Genomic DNA, 22,339 nt, shown 5'->3' with positions numbered 1-22,339 from the left:
CCTGGAACACCCGTATTACTCATGCTGCTGAGAACAAACTTAAATCTGGGTTGAAATGTAATCAAGATGTGAAAATGTTCATATTCTTTGATTGGGCAATCCCAGACCCGGAATTTGTTTTAGAGTCCAGTAAGATGCATTTGTAGAGTTGTTGTTTTTTTTAAATATATTTTTATTGAAGTAAGAGTCAGTTTACAAGGTTGTGTCAATTTCTGGTGTACAGCACAGAGCTTCAGTCATACATGAACATACATGTATTTGTTTTCGTATTCTTTTTCACAGTAAGTTACTACAAGACATTGAATATGGTTCCCTGTGCTCTACAGTAGGAACTTATTGTAGGGTTATCTTGATGGTCTCCCCAACTCAAGAGAAAAGCCTTATGTCTCACAGAAGGAGCATTAAAAACAAAACTGTGGAATTTTATCAGATGGAGTATTTAGCATTGAAAATGATGTGTGAAGTGTCAGGTAACATGGAAAGATAAAAAGCAAAAAGGACAACACCCCGAACAGCGTGTATACTACGAATGTGATTTAAAATTACGTGCATGTGCGGGTAAGGAGTGATGCTGTGGGTTCAGTGTGAGGGCAGCGTTATGCCATGAGCACCTTTTTCTTCCTTTATACTGATTCCATTAGTGTTGCTTAATATTTGTACGAAAATAAAACAAAACCAACCGAGTTAAAGCATCCATGCTGCACTTGACTTAGGAGTGACTGTTGATTTGCGCAGGCAGACGTCTTCCCTGTGACGTCGAACCCAGAATATGGAGAAGGCAGTGAAAGCAAGAGACACAGCTGAAAATGAACGCCGAACATTCTCAATTTTCAGCTGGGCTCGGAATGACCGCGGTGATGCCGGGAAGCGTCAGTGGGCACCGCGTCGGGACGTACTGCCAGGAGGCTGATCCGGGGTGTGCTCGGGGTTGCTGGGGTCCCACATTCAGCGAATTGTGTGGATTGTATCAATACAATCTTTTATCCCCTAGATGACTCAAGGTAGACTCAGATCCTGGATGCGATGCCCATAAGTCACATGGCTGGACTGTAAAACCAACCAGCAACTCAGGGAAGTCTGAAAGGCAGCAGTTAAGGTACGTGGGGGGTACCAGCAGTGAGGTCAGGGGTCTACATCCAAGTTCACACTTCTGATTTTAAAACAAGCTCCCATTAAGTGAAATCTTTCCCTGAGAATTCAGATTTAATGAAAAACTAGAGTATCCTAAAGTTACGCGGTTAGGGCAAAATGAAGAAATTTGGAGTTTCTATAAATTCACTTTTGAGTTAGTGAATTGAGTAATTTCACTGCACCAGGGATAGTTAAGAAATATGACAGGACATTTATAGCTGCTTGTTAGGTTGAATAGACTTGCAGAAGACGCTGTAGCTGCAGTTTTTAATACCTGCAGTTTTTAATACCTTAATTAAAAAAAAAAACAGTGTAGGAATACAGGCCATACCTTAAATTTGGGAGGGGTTTGAACTTTGAATCTTTAAGATCTTTCTTCGAATCCATCTAGAATGGAAAGACTTGGATCGTTCGTCCATGGATAAATTATAATAAAGTCAGTTACTTAGAAAGCCTTTTACCAAATCTCACTTAAACGCAGAATTCCACGTTGTCACACGCAGCCTGGAGCAAGCCGTCCGGCAGCATTTTGACGTGTGCCTTCCTGCAGCCAGGCATAAGCTGCTTGCCTCGCCCCTGGAGCTGGCGTTCGCTTAGTCATCCATTCACCCTTAAGGATTTGAATATCTTCTAGGTACCAGGCCCCGCGTCAGGTGCTGGAATACGCTGATAAACTAGGACCGCCAAGGTTCTTGCTCTCCTGGAAGTAAGCTTTTAGTGGGAGGGGGCAGACAAAGACTAGCAAACCAGATAACTGGGTTGTGATCAGCACTGGAGAATGGACGAGTGGTGAGGTGGTGAGAACGGAGGGGTGTGCTCTGGATGAGTCTCCGGAAAGAGACGAGATGCTTCTTGGACACTGCCCCTTCCTGACGGTCCCAGGAGCAGCCCCTGAGCCCATCAGTGTGCGCAGCTGAAATGGTGAATCAGCGGTTGGGGAGAGTAAGGGGGGTGGGGGATGTGCTCAAAACCTATTAGTCAGCTTGACCAAGAATCTTCTGCAACTCCAGCATGACTGAATCTACAGAGACAGTCTTTGTAGCTCCAGTTTGGTTCTAATTTTTTTTTTATCTTGGTGGGGAGTAGGTAATTACGTTTATTTATTTTTTTAGAGTAAGTACCCCAATTTGGTTGTTAATATTTTAGCCATCTTTTTTTTCTTAGCCATCTTTTAAATGTAGCATCTGCACCCAAGTTTTAACACCCAATTTTTAAATACAGCGTGTACGCAGCCAGCATCCACTGTTGGGCAGAGCCTCCTGACTTGCTAAGGCAAGTGCGCATCACAGCTGTGCCTTCATTGTGATGCGCTCTGTTTATTTGTGCGCTGATCCATTGATTATTCAACAGATACTTGTTGAGAACCTGCTAGGTCCTGGCGACGCAGCAGAGAACAGAATGGACGGTCTCTGGTTGACACTTGGTTTCTTTTCCTTTCTGATTTTATCCTAATATTCTGCTCATGTCACTGCTTAACGTCCTCTTTGGAAGACAATCTTCACGTGATGTAAATAGATCGATGCTGTGTTTCGCCACACTCAAACACTGAAGCATTTTTACTGCCAGTGGTTTTATTCCTTGGGATGTGGGCGGTTTAACTTTTATTAGGGTGATGTTGGTGTGCTAGATACTCAGCTCTCTGGGCCATTAGAGCCTCCTCTTTGTTTAGGGGTGTATAACTACTTGTCCCTGATGGATCGTGCGGTCCTGACATAGCCGGAGCGAGGCCCCAACTCCAGCACCACGAGATAAATCATTTCCACATTCTTGCTTAAGTGGCCATTTTAGTGCGAGAAGCACATTTTCTGTCGAGAGCCCGCGCCAGTGTCTCCTTGACCCAAGGTCGCAACAGTTTTTGAGCAACACAGGTAGGAGGGTTTAGGAAGAGCCTGAGAGATAAGAGCAAATCCTGTAGAATTTAAGGGTTTCCTTGGAGGAATTACTGACATTCATTTGAAACGGTTTAGTTCGCATCTATTAGTCACGACAGCGGGGACTGTCCCCTCTCCTCTCCTCGCTGACCCCCCAGGACGACTGCGTCCCAGTTCTCAGCGTTAGCGCAGCAGTGAGCGTGTTTCTCTACACAGATTTCTGAGCTCGCGTGAACGTTCTGATCTCAAGACAATGAAACAGGCGTGTAGAATTTTGTCAATTTTTCCCCCTTTCTAATGCGTTTTATAACAAAACATGTCTCCTTTCATGTGTGAACATTAATGACCAATATCTGCACGACAGAGGTGCACCCCTGCCCTGTCTGTGGGGACGACTGACCCCTTCCGGGGCAGGGCCGGGGGAGATGGGCAGCCCCCACCTCTCCGTCCGCCTGTGGAGCAGCTGTAGGCTTGGCCGGGGGAGAGCAGCTCCTCCTAGGATGTGAAATTCTGTTTTTGAGAAACAAACATCAAAACAAGGGTCTCACAGCTGTGGACTCTCCTCCTTGTGGGTCCAGTATCCAAAGTCTAGTCTAGGAGGGGCTTACTTGCAGAGCCTGAGGTGGCTGCAGGGGCGGGACCCACAGGTTTCCACAAACCATGTCCTCTCTGGAAGGAGGAAGGGTTCAGGATACAGACCGCTCCCCCCCACCCCCGACCGATTTCTTTAGGAGAGGGCCCGGGACTGGGGTCTTCCAGAGAGGAGCCATGTGCCTGTACAATCTCACGGCGTCTGACGGTGCCACAGTCCCCAGCATCTCCCCGTACCCCGACGGGCTTCCTGAGTCCTGTTAACAGCTCTGCAATATTCCACTGGGGCCATGACCCATAATTAATATATCTTCTATTATTGGGCATCTGGGTTGATTCAGATTTTGTAGTGAACATCTTTTTTCTTCCGCATCATCTCTGAAGCTCAGTTTTCAGCAATGAGGTGACTGTGTCAGAGGGAAGAGGCGTTCCTGTGACGCTTGATACACATTGTTAAGTTGCTTTACCAAACGTCTGACCTTTTTCTTTGTACGACGTGGAAGGTGACTCATCAGCCGTGAGCCCGTGCTTACGTCCGGGGGCAGTTACTTTTATTCCCATGTTAGGCAGAGAGGGATGTTCTGTGCACATCTGACTTTCTTCTACTTGCCTTCATGACACAGAGCTGACTTGTTGAGAAAAATGTCCCGGCGGTGGGACATTCCAAGCAACAGAGCCATCGCTTCTGAGGAGTCTGGACTCATCCCAATTTCATAATCAGTTCCCAGAGTTGTTCCCATTTCTCTTGGCAGAGCTATCTGTTGGCGCGGTCAAAGGCAGCTGAGTGGCTGACGCGAGCTGCTCAAGGTACCTATTTTAGCATCAGGCTGGCATCCTGTGGCCAGGTGTCTGGGTATTTTGAGAGAAGTAATTTCGAAAAGAAATTTGCAATTCATAACTGTGAAGAGCAGCAGAAGCAGACGCAGGCCCTCTGTGGGATCCTGCCCCCCACCGCGGCCCCCACATACCGACTGGAGGGCGCTCACGAGGTCTGGGGGGGCGCACGGGGCCGCGGTGCGGCCTGTGCTGCGGGGCAAGTTGCTCTTCCTGGATTCCCCCTCTGACAAGCAAGAATGTCGGGAACGCATCCCAAAGTCCCTGCATTTTTTTAGGTTCTCTCGTCGGGCGGGTGACTCCGACTGTATCTTTATTTTTGTGGCCAAACATGTCTCGCCCCTGCTCGCCGGTGCTTCTGTCAGGCAACAGCAGGAAAGCACAGGGTGTGCAGCACGACCGGTGCTCAACTCGTCATTTCCGCTGGCAGGCCCGATGGCGCGTCTGATTAGGACTAAAGGCTGAAGCTGTCTTAACTACCTGTGGCTTGAATTTACCCAGGTCCTCCCTGCTCCGCCTTCATATGTCAAAGATAAAACCATGGGGGGAAAGCAGCACTGACTCCCGTCCACCAGGTTAAGAGGAATTTGACCCAGTCTGTGGGGCTGCTCTGGAATTTACTGGCCATTGCTCGGTTTGCTGACTGCAAAAATTTTAGCATAGAAAATAGCGCCCTCAGCACATCTTCAAACATGAAGGCCACCAGTATTTTATTTAGCATAGCATTTTGAAAACCTAAAGGCAATTTGATAAGGAAGACAGGCCATTTAGGGAAGGCGTAAAGGGTGAACGTGGGAGCAGGGTTCACTCTCTGTTAGCGATACTGAATTATTTTTCACGCAGCCTGTTAGGAAGGCAGTTGCTCTCAGTTCCCCCTCAGGAGGCCTGGCCTGAATCGTGAAGCAGTCTGGACACTTTCGCACATCTCTCTGTAGCTGCCCTTGGGATTTTCTGTTGATGCTGGAAACCCCACCTTGAGAGGCGAGGTGAGGGTCACTGCGGCTGAACTTGAACAGTTTACCTGACCTCTCTGTTTCCGTGCTGTTGTGCGGGATGGAACCCAGGTAGGTAAAGCGCCCAGCTGCCCCCTGCAAGTGAGAATACTGTACTCGGGGGGACCCAGGTCTGCGCCCCTCCCTGGGAAGAGCTGGGGGCCGGCAGGGCCCAGGCCGGCAGGGCCGGGCTGTGGGAAGGAGTTCCCAGCACCATAAAGCCATCCACACCCTTTCCGCTCTTTTTTTTGAGTGCCAGGTGCTGTTTAGGTACTAGGAGTACTGCCGGGAACAGACAAAGGCCTGCCCTGCTGGGGGAGACAGACAATAAACAAGTAAACAGACGTGAGATATCAGATGGAGATAACTGCTATGAAGGAAAGGCAGAGTGGGGAGCCGGAGTGCCGGCTGGAGGGATGGGCTTTTTAAAGGGAGGGCGTTCGGATCAAATAAGATTGGATCAGCCCCTCCCCTGGGAAGTCACAGGAGTTCATCCTGGAGGAAGTGGGCAGAGGAGGCTCTGGGGTGGGGGGCGCAGAGCTCAGTGGTGGAGCATGTGTTCAGCATGCACGAGGTCCTGGGTTCCATCCCCAGCACCTCCACTAAATAAATAAATAAGCAAACCTAATTACCTCCCCCTCCAAAAAAAGAATACCTGGGCAAAGACGTCCCAGAGAGCGCGCAGTGTGAGCAAAGGCCCAGAGGCAGTGGCCTTCTTGGTACCGTCCACTGCAGAGGCCAGCGTTGCGGCTGCGGGGAGTGGACACGGAAGAGACCAGGGTAGGGATTGACCAGAGAGGTGGGTGGGGTGGCCAGGTCTTACAGAGCCGTGAAAGTTACGATAGGACCTTGTTTGGCTTTTATTTTGGTAGGAAGGGAAGCCCTGGAGAGTTCTGAGCAGAAGAGTGACATTGTCTGACTTCACGGGAGCGTTCATAGTGGAGGCGGGGCCAGGAAGGGTGGGTGGATGGGGGCAGATCTCTTAGAGCTGTGCCTTCCAGGATGGTAGCCACCAACCACGGGCAGCTATTTTAATGTAAATTAAATTTTTTTTAATTAAAAAATTTCATCAGTTGTACCACCCATGTTTCAAGGTCTTACTGCCCACGTGTAGCGTAGTGGCCACTAGTGGCCACTGCACTGGACGGCGGGGTATGAATCTTCTGTCCCCACAGCGTGCTCTCCTGCATGGGTCTCAGGCCTGTGGGGGGGCTGTGGCTTTACTCTGGGTAAAGGGAAAGCCACGGGGAGGTTTCAGGCAGAGGAGGGACATGCTCCGGGTTCTGATTTCAAAAGACCCCTGGGGCTGCCGTGTTGAGAATGGACTGTGAGGGTCAGCGGCAAAAGCAGGGGCGGGGCATCTAGGTGCGGGATGGCTGTGTCTTGGTTGAGATGGTGGTGGTGGTGGTGGTGGTGAGAAATAGTTTGATTTCAAATATATCTTGAAGGCAGAATCGATGGGCTCTTCTGATAGAATTGGTGCGTGATTTGAGATGAAGGTGGTAAAGTGCTGTGGGTGGTGGGGGGGAGAGAAGGCAAAGCCCAGGGGACGAGGGTCCCCAGCATCCAGGCCTGGTGCGGAAGGCAGGGAGGGGGTCTGCGAGCCCTCCCAGCGACAGAAGATGAAGCAGGTGAGGGGCGAGACAGGTGTGGTGGAAGTCTCAGGATGCTGGAAGGTGAGCTGAGAGGAGAAACAGAAAGCAGTTGCTGGGCTGTGATGGGGCCCGTTTGGACCTGGTGACCACGAGCCCATCTGTACTTGAGAGCTTCTCCAGTGGAGTCTGACTGCTCACATGCAAGTAAGGGGCAAGGAGGTGGCCAGGCCCCTCCAGGGCTGATGACTTCCTGGATGGATTGGTAGGAAATACAAAGGTGAGGGGGCTCAAGGGGTTGGCCAGCAGGGCATTACAGAGGGTGGCGGAATTGAAACTGAATAAGGAGGGAAGTTGTAGATCAGGCAAGTTGGAAGCAGAGTCGCTTATCAAAGAGCTAGATGCCTGGCCAGGAATGTCACAGGTGGTGACAAGGTCAGGCCTTTGAAATCCAGGCAGATATCTCCATCTTGGGCTGACTCGCCAAGTCTCAGAATCCCATGTGATCTCTCCATGGACCCCACCTAGGCAGGTTTGTACCCAAAAGCCCCAGCGCGTGGGGTTGGGAGCCCAGAGCCCTTGGCCACGTCCAGGCCGGCCACACACTGGCTGCGGAGCTGTGGGCCTTGAGGGAACCACCTTTCCCGTCCCTTCCGGCTCGAATCTGTGACGCCTCATTACTATCACAGTCTTTTCCCAAACACCGACCTTCAGCGTGGACCCTGAAGCAGTGGCCTATTAGCAACGTGCCATCTAGCAAACATTTATCTTGGAACAGTAAACTCTTGGCCAGCCGCCTTCCGGATCGCGTGACCACGTGGTCATCTGTGCCAGCAGCGTCTGGGCTCCGTGTCCTGCGGGTCCTGGGACGGCTGGGTCTCTGCTGTTTTCTCCAGCTCCCTCCACCTAACCAGCATCTATCTCTCTTAATCTTGTCAGCGCTCTGTAGGAGAGTCCTTCAGCAGAGATGACAGAGGCGAATCCGATGTTGTGACCTGCAAATTCCTGTGAACCTCGGAACACTTTATGGGTATGTGTTCAGGAGGGGTTCCAGGAGGCAGAGCTCCGGCCCGGCCCCGCCACACTCCCTGCCCCCCCACCCCCGGCCTGGCCCCTCCATCTCTCTTCCCTCTCTAGGCCAGGCAGAGAACTAAGACCAATCCAAGGTAAATTATTAACAAGATGGTCTAGCTTGGGCTTTGTGGGCTTGGCTGATGAAGTAAGAGGTAGCTTTTAGCTAAAATAACCGCATTGTTTGCACAAGTTTCCTCCTTTGACTTTTCCAGGGTCATTAGAACCAGCTAACAGCCTTACCTGCTGTTTGAACGGGTAGAGCCTCTGGGGGGACAGAAAACAAAAGAAGGGTGTTGAAATGCAAATAGACCTCTCTGGGTTCCAAATAAAGCCAGAGCTGACATCGGAGTCCCCACCGAGGTCTGTGGAAAGGCTTTAGAAAAATCTCACCTGGTGTATTTCTTTTCACGCACTGGAGTCCCAAGGTAGGAAAGAAAAACAAAAACAAAATAAAAACAAACAAAGGATTTCATACTTGGAATTTGCTCAGTGCCAGTTGAATAGCTAATTGTTTCTTGTTTTCGTTCCCTCCCCACCCCCGCCTTTTTTTCTGCCTGAATAGATAATCCGTACAAAACATCCATTCATTCTACAAGTGAAAATTTCAGGAGTACTCGATACTGACCTTGGCAAGACTAATGGACCAAGATTGAGTGATGGATTTGTGTGTGTCGTGGCTGACGTGCATTTTGGTGCTATGTAAGCCAGTTCAAGAAAATTTTAGCAACAGGATGGGAAGATTTACGGGGGTCTTAATTAACGAATACGATGAAGGCTTGAATTTGTAGATAGAATTCTAAGACACAACATTATTTTTATAGCTTGTTTTTGTTGCTTCAAGAAAGGACCTGCTGATAATTAACGGTGGCTTCCTCTTCTGTTTCAGTGTTACCCCTCATTGACACATAGATGATTATTTTTTAAGGGAAATAAAATAAGGAGGACTTACCCTGTGACAGCCTAGCGAAAAGAATACGCTGTATCAGAGTTTTAATTGCTACATTAAATATGCGTTCTTATCTGATTTCTGCTATGAACTAGCTGTACGACTTTGGGTAAGTCATTTAGCTCATTTTTTTGTAATTTATAACACTGAAATGACAACCATGTGATAGTGAAAAAAAATTTGTAAAAGTGTTTTAAAGTCCCATGAGAAAGGCCCAGTCAGAAACCACTGCTGGGTTGGTTTTTTAACTGAAAACATCTGTCGAGATTTGCAAATAGTAAGTACTATATATAAAGTAGATAAACAACAAGTTCATACTGTAGCGCACAGAGAACGCTATGCAATACCTTGTAGTCACCTGTTAGGAAAAAGGTGTGAAAACAAATACATGTCCGTACATGTAGGACTGAAACATGATGCTGGACACCAGAAACTGGCCCAACATTATAAACTGACTAGACTTCAATTAAAAAAAAAAAAGAAAGAAATTAAGAATGAAAATTAAAAAACAAAAAAAAAGAAAACATCCCATCTTAGTGAACCTAAGTTTTAGTACGTTAGTTTGTTTTTTTAAGCTGTCATTTTTTTCAGGTGCTTCTGAACTCTTCAATTTGTTCATGGAAAGAAATGCCGTTAATATAGGGTGGCTACGTAGCAACGTTTTCTGGTAAAATAATCTCTTAAGTCCTGACACACAGTCGCTAACTGTTGGCTTTGTAAGGTCAGGACCTGCAGACCGGCCCGCTGGCTGTCAGCAGTTCAAACACAGGACGGCACCAACCCGAATAAACACACAGCCCAGCAGAGCCTGCACAGTGCCGCCGGGCCTGGATGCGGCTGCGTCGGAGCAGAGGCCCCGCGGCCACGCTGCGGGGGGCGGGGGCGCGGGGTGCCGGCGCGGGGTAGCCACGCCTTAGCAGAAGGCAAAGGTCAGGGGGCGGGACCCGCGCGCGCAGACGGTCTCAAACGGCCGAAGCCGCTAACCTGCGGGCCAGCCTCCCCTGCTGACTGCGGCGGCTGCTCGGGGAGAAAGCTGGCGTTCCGGCCCCGGGCCTCCAGGAAGCGCGGCGGCGCGGAGGTGCGCGTGCCGCGGGGGCGAGCGGAAGCCGGGCTGCAGGGCCGGAGGCGCCCTGCCCCGTGTCCCACCGTCTCGTGTTTCCCTCTTCGCAGAAGAGCTGAGGCTGTTGACTTTTTCAGGGGTTGCAAAGCACGTTGGAGAGAGGAGAAAGGCGCCGTGCGAACGTGTCAGCGTGAAACGCCAGCGGAGGCACACTTTAATGAAGACAAACGCATTCTTCTCCGGATAATCGGAAGCTTGTGCAAGAGTAGGGGGTTTGATTTCAGACTGAGTGTTAGGTTTGCCAAGTTTCATTTGAGCAGGGTGAATCTGGGTTGTTGTTTGCCCTATTACTCTACCTCGCTCACTGAGAGGAAACTGTTAACCAAGTTGCCTTACTAGAGTGTAGACAGGTTAATTGATGATCAGAGATCAGACCCCCAGCTTTTCAGAAGTGTGCGTTACAGTTTAGTAACTTGACTTTCCAAGAGGGAGGCTAACCTGGGTTGAGTACAGGGCACCGTCCCTGGGTTTCTATGGGTGCTGTAAACAGACCCAGCAATACAGTGAATTCTCTGCAGGTTTTTCAAAAGTGCGTGTGTTTTGAGGAAATGGAGGCACCCGTTTTATTCCTCACTTTCCCAGGACAGCTTACCAGTACCAGCTTGAGATTTTGAATTCTGACTTCTTGGTGGACATCACTTGGCTCTCTCACTAATAACGTAAAGCTTTCTAATATGGAATTCAATTTTTTTTTTGGTCCTTTTAATCGTACAGCCAGCCTCTCACCATTAAAAACCAGAAAAAAGTATCATTTTAAACCCCCATTCTTTCAGCCTTCTTTCTACTCTCCAGCTGGTCCTGAAATCCTTTCGGTTTTTCACTCTGTGTCTAGCATCTCTCTTCTGATTCCCACTAAACACTACCATATTCCCATCACTCAACGTTACCAACTGTTAGCATTTTTGTCATGTCTGTCTTGGGGTTTTTAATGAAAGGAAACATTGGAGATAAAGTCAAGCTCCCTGTGAACACCAATTCCATCCCCTCCCCCTGTCCTCACCTCACAGAGCCCACGTTCAGTTTGACATGTGCTTTCAAAGTATTTTATATATGATTACGTGTACTCGTAATTAATACGTGGTATTGTTTCAGGAGCGCATACACCTATAGATGGATTCGCATGTATCTTCCTCTATGTTTGCTCACTTCCACTGAACGGTGTTTTTGAGACTGATCTGGGCATACGTATACACACATCCTCGTTTTTAATTGCTCTCTGATATTTCATGGTATGAATAATACCGCATTTTATTCATCAGTCCATCAGTGGATGGGTAGATTGTTACATTTTTCACTGATACAGATTATGCTGTGTCACTTTCCCCGGGGTTGCACGTGGGCAGTATTTCCTTCGGCTGGATATCTAGACGCAGAATCTACATTGTGAATATGCCCAATCTTGCTTTTAAGAGACGGCGCCAAATTGATTTTCAGCTGTTTGAAAGCTGTTTCCCCAAATACTCTGCAATGCTTGCTGACTTATTTTTATTTGTTAAAAAAAAAATTCTTTTTTCTTGTGATGAGAACTTCTAGATCTGCTCTCGGCATCTGAGGGACGTGCAGCGTGGTGTCGGTGACGGAGCTGTCTCTGTGCTGCGCGCGGCACCCTCGGCTGATGCCGGGCGGCTGCTGGCTTAGGGCGACGCAGCTTCTCTCGGGGTTTCTAGCCTCACTTGGGTCTGTTCTGCTCACTGGGCGTCCCGGTCAGACTGTCCCCCAGAATCCTCCTGGCCCAGGGGCAGCCCGGCTGCCTCTCACCAGAGTGAGCCACAACGCATGTCCTCAGGCTCAGCTCTTACTTTTCTGTCCCTGCAACTTGATCATGCTCTTCTGCGTTACTTTATTGATTCAACAAATATTTATTGAGTTCTTTGCTTCCTGCCAGGTGCTGGGAATAAAGGGCCAAACAAGAAAGACAGCATCTTGGCCCTCGTGGAGCAGAGGGTGGGGATGGCAGGAAAGAAACCAGTGAAAAAATGAACACGACGATTTTTCATAGTTTTAAGGACTAGGAAGAAAGCAAAATGGAACGTCAGTGTGACTTTGTATGGTGGGTGTGTGTCAGGGGGACGTGTTGAGGGGTGCAGGAGAGTGGATTCATCCAGGTGGAGCCTTAGCGGGGCAGGTGCTCGGGGAAGGCTTCGCAGAGGAGGTCCTGTTCCTCCTGAGACTTCAGCGTGAGGCCGGTTCACAGGGCTGGCCTGGGTGCCCTGAAGACCAGGGCTGCCCCTGTGGCGGGGCGGCTGGGTCAGGAGAGTGGCGGACGCCCGAGGAGACTCAGACAGGCAGCGGCCTGCCGCCTGGGGCCCCTTCCACTGCCCTGTGCCCTTTGAAGCCTTGGTGCAGTCCTCTCGGCATGGCCTCCCCGAGCCTGCCAGCTGGCAGGCCTCTGCACATCCCCAGCGCGGGGCCGCTGTCTTTGTGAGGTGCTTTCACATCTTGGTGTCTGTCTGCCCAAGAACTAATTCATTTTCATTTTGCTGTTTTGTTTCTACCTCGTAAGGGACAGTACTCTTGTCTGGAACGAGGCGGGCAGAGGGAGAAAGGGACGATGCAGAAGGAGCCTGTCCTTTCTGGCCGAGTCCCTTGGTAATGAACTGCCTTCCAGTGAAGTAAACCTTTAGTGCGTCCAAGCTAATTCTCAGAGTGGCAAATATAATACATGTAATTTTCCTTAATAATTGGTAAGACTGGTTGTAGTTCTCAGCGACGTTTCTCACCCCACCCAGGTTTTTTCTTAGAATAAGAATCTGTTATTGATGGTTATTAAGTCTTCATAGTTGTGAACCGCCTTGTTTTCGATGCTGTGTCTGCTCTGAGCTCTAGCTTTTCACGAGGCAGTGACAGTGCGTTACCTGCGGGGGGACCTCTCTCAGGCATCACCAGCCGCGAAGGGAGCGTTGCACGTGGAGCCTGAGATATTTCACGAGAGTTATGTCCCTCTGTCTTCAGAATGATCTTCGAGCCGTGGCTCAGGTGTGCCCTACAGATAAAGAACCTGCGTTTCAGAGCAGCCATTTCTTGTCCCCAGGTTACAGAATTAGTGAACAGTGAGTCGGCATTTAAATTTGGGCTTCTGACCACATCTCTGTGAATGCTTTAAATACTAATACAGCGAACAGTAGCCACTGCTATTTCTGGACACAGCCTTGGGGCTCTTAACCCTAAGCCTAGCCCTGCTGGCCCCTCCTTCCCTCGTTCACCCTCATTTCCTCCCAGCACTTGTCACACAGCGAGCAGCAGTCCGGCAGCCGTGAGAGCCCAGGGTCAGGGGAGCTGCTTGGCCTGGGTCAAGGTCATCTCTGCCAGCTCACCAGCTGTGCGGGCAGGTTATTCCCCATGTCTGCGGCTGGGGTCCCTCACCGGGTGGTTCTAAGGACTAAATGGGGTGATACACACACACCAGGCTTAGGGGGAGCCTTGAATCCTGGATTTAGGAAGCTCTCAGTCAATGTTCATGTAACCCTAGGTCTGGGCTCACCCAGCCCGGGAGCCAGCTGCCCCACCAGGCTCTGGACGCCCCTGCCTCCCCACTCCTCGGCAGCTGCCCTACCCAGCAGGCCGACGGCCTTGTCTCCCCTGGGGGAGCCCAGCTCTCCGGGCTCCCGGGCAGCACCTGGGTGCAGCTGGCTCTCAGCGCGTTTGCTGAGCGGCTCTCTGCTGCTTTGGTTCCCCATCCGTGTGCTTTAGGGATTCCCGTCCCCTGAAACTCTGTCCCCATGGCTTCCAATCTGATCCCAGATGACTCATGAATCTGTTCCTCTAGTGCTGACCCCTCGTTCCATCTGTGTTTCCAACTAACCATTCGTAAAACAAAGTCTTGCAGGCATCCCAGCTCCACGCATCTCAGAGCAAGGCCCTGCCTCCTCTTGCACGCCGGGTCCGCTCACGGTCCCCAGCTGGGCTGACCACGTGCCTTCACCCACCGGGTAGAGACCTTGGGGAAAAGCTGGGCTCTTCCCTGCTCCCTCATGTACCCTCGGCCTGCATCCGGTCAGCCCCCAACCCTGACCAGGACCCAGGCCAGGGGTCTGGGGCCTGCGTTCGGCCCCCGACTCCAGAGCGCGGACCCTGAGCCTCAGACCCCTCTCTCACCTGAGGGCACGGCTCTGGCTGGTGCTGGTCGGGTCCCTGACACTGTAGCGGGCTCACCCTGTCCCCCATCGCTCCCACCCTGTGCCCCACCAGCCCCCCTCCACATTCTCCAGCGTTATCTGTCTGAAATCCAAATTTCGTCCCATGACCCCACTCATAAAAGCCACTGTTGGTTCCCTGTGCATCCTTTGGTCTGAGCGCCTCACCAAGCGTGAAATCCCCTTCTCGGTCTTTCCCTGGCCTCCCCCCGACTCTGTGGCCTCTACAGCCAGTGCACCTCAGCCTCCTGGCCTCCTGGACATGGCGATGTGGCAGGCTCGGCACAGGCCACGCCAGGCCTACGACCCCCTCCCTCCCCTTTGCTTAGTGACATCTTTTCATCCTTTACCTTTAGGCTCTAAGCCACATCCTCTGTGAAGTCTTTCAAAGAGGCCACTCCCACCAACATACCTCAGAGCTCTGTGGCTATAATCTGGGTGGACGCACTGTTTTTCTTTTGGTGGGGTGTGGAATTAGGTTTTACTTATTTATTGTTTATTATTATTGTTAACTTTTTAAAATAGAGACACTGGGAACTGAACCCAGGACCTCGTGCATGCTAAGCATGTGCTCTGCCGCTGAGCTCTACCCTCCCCCCACAACGCCCTCCTCGCACAAGTGGACGCGTTTCTGAATGAGAAGAGCGGATGGCAGGTCCAATAGCCCAGCCTGCGCTCCTGGAGACAGGAGGGAACAAAGCCCAGGAGGATCTCATGAGACGGTTCCTTGTTCCCTCTCTCCGCCCCGTGGAGAGGCCAGGAAGGTCCTTCCAAAGCAGGGAGCTGTTGGCGCTCCCTGTATCTGCCCAGAGGCTGGCCCCCTGCCCAACATGACCAGCTCATGAAGAGCACCCCAGGCCAGAGAGTCCTGAAGATTTGAACGGATCCAGACCTCATGTGTAAGTTCCTCCAAATAACCAGCCAACCAACAAACCAGTGGAAGCCCTGGGTTTGAGTCTTGGCTTCATCACTGGACCAGTTTACGTCTCACAGCCTCCACTTCCTCATCTGTAAAATGGGGATAATTGTAGTTACCTCCAGGGATGGCTGGAAAGATTACACGAGGGAATAGAAGGAAGCTAGCTCGCACAGGGCGGGGCTCAGGACTCTGTTTCAGACAAGCATGTGCAGCTCATCACTGTAAACAGGAACTGGGGGTGAGGTCGTCTGCTGAAATAACTTCTTAAAGTGAAGACACTTAAGAATGTCACTAATTATCTTATCACAGCTTTCAGCTAAGAAGTGGTCTGACTTTTCAGGACACGAAGCGCAGCCCGCCAGGCGGTGGCTGTGGTCATTCACTGCTGGCTTGGCTGCAGCTTTGTGCTTCAGCGGCTGTGACCCCAGAGCAGCAGGCCTAGCAGTCACGGGGGTGAATGTTTCAGAGATTCCTGGGCCCCACCCACCCCTACTGAATCAGGGCTGGGGGCAGGAAGAGCACTGTAAATCTGCACTTACAAAAACCTCCCCGTGTGGCCTCGATCACCTGCAAGGTTTGGGAACCGCTAGCGTGCACGCCACTGGAAAAGCACAGCGCTCGGAATTCTTGGCTTCTCAGCTGTGCGGTCCTTGCCATTAAAAGAAGTTAGTTTCTTCGCCTCTGCGTAAACAAGCCTCGATTTCTGCAGGCCTGTTCTTTCTTCGCTGTGCTCTGTTTATCCTGCAGGTGGAAAAAAATGACTTCACTTAAACAATAGGAGAAAGAAAGGTGCAAACACACCAGCTTCCTCACCTTTTTAGCATCCGTGAGGTCTTTCCTGCCGGGGCAATTTAAATGATAATGTCCTTAAGTCCAACAGTCTTTTTAGCAATCAGATTAAAATTGTTTTTATGAAAGTCTTATTTCTCTTTTCTCCATTATATATACATATATATATATATATATATATATATATATATATATATATATATATATATATTTTGGCTAGAGAGGCATATATTTAGATTCTTTGATCTTTTAAACCTTAAATTTAAAAAAAAATCCCCTCCTGGTATCTTCTCAGCAGTATTTGCAAGAGGAGAGAAAGGCGTCTACCCTCAAAACCTGAGGTCTGCAGTTCACAGGCGCTGAGTCACCTCGTCTCCGCAGGGCCACACGTTTTGCACCTGGGAAAAGGGCTGCAGAAGATCAGACTGCGAGCTGGTGTGTCACTAATTTAAATACAAGTAAGAAGATGGAAGGGGATGGTGCATAAACAGGGAAACTTACTGCTGAGTCTCAAACTTGTTTTCAGAGACTTGTAATAGTCTGATAAATCCTCTTTCTGATTGGTAATATGTTGGTGAAATTCTTTAAATGTTTTTTCCCCGTTCTTGGAAAGTGAAAATGAATATAAATGGCGAAGCACTTGTCTTGCATTGTTTAGAAAAAGGAGAAAATCAGTCTTTGCCATTGTTCTGAAGTTCTGCATAATTAAGATTCTTGAGTTAGTTTTCTTTTAAAGAATTAATAACAAGAAAAGGGTTGTAATGAGCCAGATATTAAGAGCTGGTGATGTCTAACTTGGGCTGAACTTTTAGGAAGTCTCTTTTCCTATTTTGATCACGTAGTTGAATCGCCAGGAGACGTTACTGCAAGTGTGTTAATCGGGGAAGTGGCAGGAAGCTACAGTTTCCTCAGCCCCAGAAGGAAAGTTTAGAGAACTCTTGATGGGAAGGTGGACTGTAGACAGAGATAAAAGTTGGGATAACTTGTATGTATACCTGCTGGCTTATTTTTATAATAGAAAACTGGTTCCCTCAGAAGTTAGCGCTTGGTGCCTGAGAGTGCGCAAACATTCACAGAAGTCAGAAATTTCTCTCCACCGGCATTAGCAGACATCCTGATGTCATGTCACAAGGTGGACATTCAACATCGAGCCAGTTAACGTGGTCTCGGTCCAGCAGTGGGAGGTGGTCCCTTGTGGACGAGCCTGGGGGCCCAGCGGCCCTGAACCAGCATCTGGGACGTGCCGTTGGCTACGGCCCTGCCTGCCTGCCTCCTACAGGCTGGCCAGCGTGCTTCAGTGGCCTTCTCCCCTCCCGTTCGTCCTCGTAGTCACCCACAGAGGAGGCACTGTTCTTTTTACCTTCAAGCCGAGTGTCCTAGAACTCGGAGGCTGAGTCACCCCCGCCGTGCTCGGGCAGAGGGACTCTGAGCCCTGGCGCCTCTGAGCTCAGGGAGGTGACTGCTCGCCGGCCAGGCCTGCCCTGTGCGGGGGGCGGGGGGCGGGGGGGGGGCGGCACCGGCGGCGTGGGGCTCTCGCTCTCCCTCAGTGAGCCGTCGCCCCGGAAAGGGCAGAAGAGCTGCAGATAACCACCTAGGAGGCCGGGGGACCCAGAGAAAGAAGCTAACTTTGTGCACTTCTCTGCTCAGAGCTGTTCTGCCGTTGACCCTTACAGATGAAAACCCGAAACGTATGGAAAGTCCATTGTGTTTCCTCCAGTTTAGGTCGGTGGCCAGAGTACAATGACTTGGCATGAAAAGAACAAACAAACAGGAGCCCTGGGTTCCCGGCCTTCGCTGGACTCTGCCTAGAGCCGGGGAGCACGTGGGGAAGGGGGGGCTGGAGGTGGGGCTGGAAGGCAGCGGGCGTGGACACCCAGCTTAAGACGTGGGTTGTTTATTTCACGGTGGTGGCAGCTGGATTTACACTAGTGCCCCGTGTGCCAGACACCGTGCTACGCACATTACACACATCTAATCACTCACTCTTCGTACCTGCCCTTTTAAGAAAGATGGTGTCATTATCCTCTGTAGATGAAGACACTGGCTCAGAGAGGTCAAAGGTTACATTTCCAGTAGCTGCCTGTGACTCAGGCGGTCCTGGTCCAGAGTCCAGCCTTTTAGTCACTAGCCTGGCTTCTCCTGGAGGTCTGGCCCTTCTCAGCCGGGGGTCAGAGGGTCAGAGGCTGAGGGCTCCAGCCACGTCCCTGGAGACGGCTGGCTTCCCTTGCTCCCTCAGAGGACATGCTTCACTTGCAGAGGGACGGCCTTCAAGTGCGGCGGGGCCTTGAAGGGACTCACCTCCGTGGCATATTGATCTGGTGGCTGTGGGGAGAGAAAGGGCGAGGGTGCTTGGGAATTGGGGAGGGCGGTAGACTTGGGGGGAGGTTAGCTCGGCGTGGGGCTCTCCAGGGAGCGGAGGGCTGACCCGGCCGGCCGTGCAGCAGGCAGTGGAGGGAGAGGCAGGCAGTGAAGAAAGTGAAATCGGTGGTCCGGGCCAGAGGAGCGGTTTCCAGATGTTCATCGCTCATACATACACCCCTTTCCCAAATGGATCCCCCTGGAGTTAGTCCATCTCCCAGTTTACAGGAGAAAGGCACATCTCTGCTCTGGTGTGTTCTGAGGAGTGTGCGACAGTCTCCTGGGCTCCAAGGGCTGATGCAGGCGTGAGCCCCGCTGATGCCTCCTTGCACAAGCCGGGTGGTGTGGGCTGCAGTTCCCACCGTGTCCAGGGGACACCTGGATGTAACTTCTGACGATGGATTAAAGGGCGAGCCTGGGGCTCTGCCTCGTGCAGGTCTCAGAGATGTGAGCAGCACGGCTCTAAGTGGGACATGCGTTTCTTCGCCTGTTTGTTTGAGAGGAGTTTCTCGTGATTGCGTCTGTAAAAGGCAAAGTCGTGATGCTGCTACACTGGAATGTGTCATTACAGTCACGAGGCACCCACAGACCCATGAGCTAATCGCTGGAAAACGAACCCAGTGCATCTTGTCAAGGGTTGTATTTCCACTAAGATTTTACCTTTCATGTTTAATAATTGTCCAAATTTTGCGGTATCCTTACGATGCTCTGAGTCATTGGGTGCTACTAAAAACTGGAATTTACCTCAGTTCAGTCCAGAAGAATTTTTTTTGAGGGGGCAGGTACTTAAGTTTGTTTGTTTATTTATTTTTTAATGGAGGTGCTGGGGATTGAACCCGGGACGTCATGCATGCTAAGCATGTGCTCTACCACTGAGCTGTACCCTCCCCCAGAAGAACTTTTTTGTGTGTGCTGTGTAGATGATGGTCACAGAAATTTTAAACGTTTTAATCTTGAATTACGTGCATAGTTTGTGGATGAGCTACACGAAAAGGTTATTGATAAAAGATTTTGAAGCATAAAAATAAATTTGGTTTAAATCTGTTAGCAACACAAAAAAAATTGTACGCGAATGTCTATGGCAGCATTAGTCACAACAGCCAAGAAGCAGAAACCGCCCGAATGCCCTCACCTGATGAACGGCCGAACAGTACGCGGCCTCCCCGGCAGGGGCGGCGTCGGGCAGCTCAGAGGAGTGGGCGCGGATCGGGCTGCGAGAGGGCTGCGCCTCGGAGACGTGCCGCCGCCCGGAAGAAGCCAGTCGCGGGAGACCTCGTGTTGTGTGACTGCGTGTGTATGAAGCGTCCAGAGTGAGTGAACCTGCAGACGGAAAACAGGGGGGTGGTCGTTCGGGGCTGTGGTGGGGGAGCAGGGAGCGGGGTGCAGGGTTTCTTTTGGGGTGCTGGAAGTGATTTAGAACTGACTGTGGTGATAGCTGCACAACTCTGTGAATATGCTGAAAACCACCAAATGGTGCACGTCAGGAAACTTGTACAAATGGAGGACTTGTGTGGTGTGTGACGTCCACGTCAATAAAGCGTGAGAACTCTGTGGGGCGAGTGGAATGGAACTGGGAGTTAAAGCAGAGAGAAGAATGATGCATGACTTCTGTCCTTTAGAGAAGATTTGTGCGTGTGCAAAACCCTCTTAACTAGTCTCTCTGCAGCCATTTAAACTGGGTCTAGAATGTGGGTGTCGAACGAGGCAGCGCCAAGGGGCACGCAGTTTCCATCTTAGCAGATTCATGAGCAAAAGAGCTTGAAGCCCAGTGATTCAAATCTCCTAAAGGGAATGGCTGGTGTGAGTGAGACCAGAGACTAAAGAAGGAGAATTAGAAACAGCAGCATTTAAGGAAAATGCAGGTGAAATGAGGAGGCAGCAGGGGAGCGGGGAGGGGGCTTTTCCGGGGGGACGGGGTCTGGCTTCCCCCGGGACCCTGCCGGCCAGGGACGCAAAGCTGTCCCCAGGACCGGGGGTGGGGGGGCACGAATGAGGTCATCCACCTGGCACCATCCGTCGTAATAAGGTCGTTGCAGTCCAGTGCTGAGACCGGTGGCTGGAAACAGAGTTGAGGGAGGTCGGAGGAGGGAGGGAGAGGGAGGAAGTGGAGACATCACCCGTGGACGGCTCTTGTCAGAACCGAGGACTGATAGTGGGGCAGTAATTTGGTAACTCCGGGGAGAAGTGGTGCAAAGGTGGTTGCTGCTGCTCTGCAGACGCAACCACCCGAGCATGTTTGTGGAAGTAAAAAGCTGTCGAGTGAGAGTGAAGACCGTGGTGTGTCCTGCAGCTCTGCCCGAGGACGCCTTCCGTCACCGGGAGCTCCCAGCAGCCCGACGCGGGGATGCCCGATGCCCGGCTCTGCAGGCGTCCCGTGGGAATTGGCTCCACACGCGGGCCGGGCCCCGGGGTGATGGTCCCGGGTGCGGCCCGAGCCCGGAGGTCACGGGAACTCTCACCGAGAGCCGGGCCCCCCCCGCGCTGCGCCGTTGCTCCGCCAGTTCACCGGGGCCTGTTTCAGCGCTTCCACACTGTTAGGAAACGCTGTCAGCAGTAACTGCAGCCACCAAAGAGGAGGGAGGAAGTGTTTGGTCACAGTAGGAGAGGCGTGGTCGGGACGGAGCATCTTGCCCGATCCTCTGCGGCAACAGGAAGGAAGAGACTGAACACAGAGAATTTCGTACGTCTCACGTACCCAGAGCCCCACGGTCCTCTTGAAGGTCACACTGGCGCTGGCAAGGTCACAGCGAGGGAACTGACTTCCTCCCCTCCTCCCCTCTGTCCCCTGAATCCTCTCTATTCTCTTTCCACGGCTTTACGTTAATAGTTGAAGAAGATGTTATAAGGTGGCCAAGGACTGATGCGGGTCCAGGTAGACGAGTCTGAAGCTCCGTGCCAGTCAGGGGACAGTCCTCCTGGCTGCCCCGGGCATGAGCGTCCGAGCAGCCATGGGCATGGTTATCAGCAGAAGTTATTTGTCTCTGCTTTGTGACTCAGATGTAGCATGGTGGCTGTTGTTGGGGCAGTTTCATCGCTGGCGGGCAGCGCGGACGCTCGTCCTTGGGTGGAATTCAGGGGCTTCGTGAACTTGGATGGAGAAAAGGTGATATTTTCGCAAAGTAACCTCCAACCGCAGTGTAGTGTTCCCTTCAGAGATGAATGGTGACGGGAAACCACACAGCACTCGCTGTCCGTGACCGCCACCTGGAAATCACACGTATTTTTATATCGTGTTACAGCTGTTTGCAGCTCTCTTGAACTATGGGGCATACGTATCTACCACTAGTTTGAAATAATGGTGGTTATTTGACCGACCACTAGACCTTGTCATGGGATGAAACAGTACCTGTGTTATTAGGTACATCAAATATGTATTTTAATATTTTGGTAACTATTTCATAATTGGTTTTCTGCATATGCCTGTGTATTTTCCCTGATTCTGAGAAGGTTTCACAAGGCTGCCACAGGAGACTGAGGCACAAAAAAGGTTAATGACCCTTTAGGTGTGGAGTCTCATCGGGGAGACCAGAAGCCTGAACAAAGTCAGTACGAAGTCAGAACCAAGTCAGGGGTGGCAGCTAGAAAAGTACCTGGGAGTCAGGGGGATCCGAGGAGGCACTGTGCTCAGCGTCAGGGCCCCTTCTGGGGGTGCCTGCACTGCCGAGGAGGAGGAGGAGGGAGCCGCAGGAGGCCATTTCCGGGGAGGGGACCGTCTGGGCGCAGGGCTCCGTGGATGTGCGGGGTACTGGGTGCTGAGTGCTCGCTCGCTGTGCTGAGTCCACGGCCCCGGAATGACTCAGACGGCCTAGTGGTTGGTAAGTGCCCTTTTAGAACAAAGTTTGTGGGGCAGGGTGGACAGTGTTCAGTTTTCCTGAAGAAGCCCAATAGCGTAATGGAATGTTAAAAATCAGCTCTGCTGCACGATTCACATATAGCAAACGCGCACACATGGTGAATTTTGACTAGGCGCCCGCGTGAAAACGTCACAG

General features: G+C 51.1%; 1 long non-coding RNA gene across 7 annotated transcripts in view; it reads left to right on the top strand.

Annotated features, from left to right (window-relative positions):
* Positions 1-227: 227 nt before the first annotated feature.
* Positions 228-22,339, top strand: part of LOC105090831 (uncharacterized) — a 34,132-nt gene continuing 12,020 nt past the window's right edge. Inside the window, exons 1-7 of one of the 7 annotated variants that reach the window (XR_010377193.1) lie at positions 228-1,096; positions 7,951-8,041; positions 8,298-8,510; positions 8,648-8,784; positions 8,972-13,201; positions 14,810-15,183; positions 16,288-16,559. This is a non-coding gene — a long non-coding RNA (uncharacterized LOC105090831). Of the gene's footprint in view, positions 1,097-7,640; positions 8,042-8,297; positions 8,511-8,647; positions 8,785-8,971; positions 13,202-14,809; positions 15,184-16,287; positions 16,560-22,339 lie in introns of those variants that run through there. The other 6 variants (XR_010377194.1, XR_004132104.2, XR_004132108.2 and 3 more) reach the window with 6 other exon arrangements.

Source organism: Camelus dromedarius, chromosome 21, assembly GCF_036321535.1.
Source record: "Camelus dromedarius isolate mCamDro1 chromosome 21, mCamDro1.pat, whole genome shotgun sequence".
Lineage (NCBI taxonomy): Eukaryota > Metazoa > Chordata > Mammalia > Artiodactyla > Camelidae > Camelus > Camelus dromedarius.
The sequence above is the reverse complement of the archived record's forward strand: the minus strand, read 5'-3'. Positions and strand labels throughout refer to the sequence as shown.